Source organism: Apodemus sylvaticus, chromosome 11 (assembly GCF_947179515.1).
Source record: "Apodemus sylvaticus chromosome 11, mApoSyl1.1, whole genome shotgun sequence".
Classification (NCBI taxonomy): domain Eukaryota; kingdom Metazoa; phylum Chordata; class Mammalia; order Rodentia; family Muridae; genus Apodemus; species Apodemus sylvaticus.
This window is the reverse complement of record NC_067482.1, coordinates 90,490,358-90,493,866: the sequence shown is the minus strand read 5'-3', so window position 1 is coordinate 90,493,866 and position 3,509 is coordinate 90,490,358. Positions and strand designations below refer to the sequence as shown.

Genomic DNA, 3,509 nt, shown 5'->3' with positions numbered 1-3,509 from the left:
GCCCTTCAAAGGAGGAATGGATATAGGAAATGTGGTATATTTACACAATGGAATACTACTCAGCAATTAGAAACAATGAATTCACAAAATTTTTAGGCAAATGGTTTGATCTGGAAAATATCGTCCTAAGTGAGGTAACCCAGTCACAAAAGAATACACATGGAATGCAATCTCTGATAAGTGGACATTAATTAGCCCAGAAGCCCTGAATACGCAAGGCACAAATCACATAACTAATGACTCCCGTGGAGAAGTATGGAGAAGGTCCTGATCCTGGAAAGTATTGATCTAGCATTGGAGGGGAATATAAGGACAGAGGAGAAAAAGGAGGGAGGGGATTGGAGAATGGATGGAGAGGAGAAGATTTATGGCACATATGGGGATGGGGCATCCGGGAAAGGGGAAATCATTTGGAATGTAAACAAAGAATATATAAAATAAAAATATTTAAAAAAAGAGGAATGCAAAATATGCAAATTATACAAACAAGCCCTACTCCATCAGCAGCCACCAGGACCACACACCAACTGGCCCTGTCCCAGGCACAGGAACCGTCTCTTTCTTTCCTCCACAAGACCATGCTGGATTCTTCACTATACCTGTCTTTGATGCTATTGATTCTATGAATAAATTTCACTTTCACAATTTATTTTAATCAGTACATGAATATTTTTGCATTCATTTGTTTCATTTTTCTTCCTTTTCAAAATTTTCCTTGTACAATTTACAAAAAACGTTCAAACTGCAATATGTCCTTCCAGCATGATGTGCTGGGGTAAAGATGACATAGAACTTTGGGGGTGGCTAACTACTGACTGGTCCAGCTTGAGATCCATGCCACAGAGGGCGCTTATGCCAAACACTGACTACAGGATGAGGTTCGATCATTATACTTTCAAGCATTTGGAATCTTTTACACATCAACTTTAGAACACATTAGAAGAACACACTTGAGAAATGTGATTCACATACGTAAATGGGTGTTGAGAGACCCTAACTAATAATTTTCTCAATCTGGCTGGATATCAAGCAGAATGTCTTCACAATTATGAGAGATAGCATATTTTTAAATTTTTATTTAATTTTTATTTTTTAAAAATATGAATTGCTTCACAAACTGGCATGTCATTCCTGCACAGGGGCCATGCTAATCTTCTCTGTATCTTTCTAATTTTAGTAAATATGCTGCCAAACTGAGCAAAATAGGTAGTGTATTTGTTGGGATGACATTTTCTTCACATTGTATAAAGACTTTTCTCTGTATTTTCAGTTGTTATTTCTGTATTGACAGAGAGCTGAGTACTGTTCATATTCTAGTTTTATCATTTCTATGTCTCACTATCAGATTTTTCTATTTTGAAAATAGTCATCCTCCCCTGGCTAATGTTAATATAGAATATATCCAATATGGTCTTCCTACTGATAAGTTGTAATAAAGATCTGACAGCCAAAAGGTAGAGCAGGAAGTAAGAAAATTCTGTGCAGATAGAGTTACATGGGGAAAAAGAAACAGAAATGGGTCATTTGAGATTAGACACGAGGGAATATATGCAAACTGTGGCAGAGTAGAGATATGTAGAGCTAGCCATATGGTGGATCATAGGTAGGATAGTTGGATTAAGTCTGAACACTGGCTGGACACTGTCCAGTCAACATGTCTAAGCTTTAAACTTCAGGAGTTTCTATGTCATTATTTATACCACTGTCAAGTTCAAGAAAATCCCACTATACCTATTGCAGACATTCATAGAGTGTGGGTTAAAATGGTGGCCCACATCAGGTCAGCACTCTGGCCACTGGGTGAGGCAGACAGAGTAGTTAGACTGTGCCCAATGCACACTACAAGTGGGTTGGCCTCAGGCTGTGAGAAGCCACAGGACCCCACTCCAGGAGTGGGAAAGTGCAGTCTGGGGTCCCTGGGAACTGGAAGGGCTGAGATCGTGGGTTCCTGGGCACAGGAGAGGCCAGGGACAACAGGTTCTCTGTCTTGGACACCGCAGACACTAATGGAGGTTGCAGAAGAGCCGACAATGGGATGGGGGCCCATGGGCCCACTCTAGCCCAGGACTGAAGGGAAAAGAGGGATAGAAGATCTCCTGCTGGTTTCTGCTGGGAAGTGATTCATTGATTTGTTCAGCTGCTCAGCTTGGGTTGGAGGAGATCACATCTGGATGGACACAGAGGTTTCTTCTGGGAGACTAGACAGGGCTATTACAAGGAAGACCTGATCCATTGCTCCAGCACAGTGGGTCCAGATAAGAAGAGGTAGTCCATAGTTTTAAAGCATTTATTGTTGGCAGAGCATTGTGATAAGTGAAAAGTAGAGGCTGGCCATGGCTACTGTGAAGAGAGGGGGAAGGAAATGGGGAAAGAGAGGAACCCAAGAGGGCAAGAGAAGAGAGTAAGAGAGGCAAGAGTGTAAGTGGGAGAGCAAGCAGCCCCTTTTACAGTGGACCACTGGTGGGGCTCTGGAGTTTAAACATAGCTCGACCAGAAAACAGGCTGCTTTTCACAGTTGCAAAAGAGAGCTAGAGGAACTAACCATGTAAATGTATATATATATGTGTGTGTGTGTGTGTGTGTGTGTGTGTGTGTGTGTGTGTATTTGCATGTGTGTATATGTATACACCTGCACATGCACATGTAATATGTGTATATATAATAAAAAACAAAGACGTGAGTCAAATAGATGATTCTACTTCAATGTTTAAGAATTTATAATACTGTATATTTTGTGCCTTAAAAATACTAGTTTATTCAGTACAACTAAAAAGGGACCAAGTTGTGCTCTAATAAAGCTCACAGCACTCAAGATAGGAAAATAAATTCATTGTCAAAGTTATATGAGTATCTTAGGGTTCCCCTAGTTCCAGCTACTAGTGAGATGATGCTACAGCTGCACATGATTTCTTTTATTACATTCTAATTTCCATTTATTTAATACTGTAGCGGTTAAGGATTTATTACCTATAGTGAATGGGAAATTAGAAACCACCTCCTTGTCTGTTGTACATCATTGCATGTTATATCCTTTTTTGGATTTTTGTATATAAAATAGAATGCATGGGATAGAAGGGGATTTTATATGACTATATTTATATGACTAAACATCCTCTTCCAGATATAATTTTCTTCTAGCTTTTCCCTATTTGGGATAGATAGCCTGATATCAGTCCACACCTACAGCCTGTCTACTTCCCAAGAGGTCCTGGGTAACCAGGATCACAGACTGCCTGCCTCTCAGGAGGTCAGCAGTAACCAGGAACACAGGAGACCTGCTTTAATCAGAAACACAATAGAACCATCCTAACTAGAGACTTAACTGCCTGCCTCCAAGGAGAGCTTTTCTACCTACCTCCAAAGAGGTCTGCTCCAGTCAGAGACACCCAGGCCAGCTAACACCATAGATAACCAGATGGCCGGTGACAAGCTCAAGATTATAAGCAAAAGAAGCTATTACAAATTGGCACCACTAAAACACATTTCCCCAACCACAGCAAAACCATGGA

At 40.5% G+C, this 3,509-nt stretch overlaps 1 non-coding gene across 1 annotated transcript; it reads right to left on the bottom strand.

The window, feature by feature from the left end:
* Window positions 1-1,094: 1,094 nt before the first annotated feature.
* Window positions 1,095-1,200, bottom strand: LOC127696975 (U6 spliceosomal RNA). Its single transcript, XR_007980396.1, has one exon. It is a non-coding gene; the product is annotated as a U6 spliceosomal RNA (small nuclear RNA).
* Window positions 1,201-3,509: the final 2,309 nt, after the last annotated feature.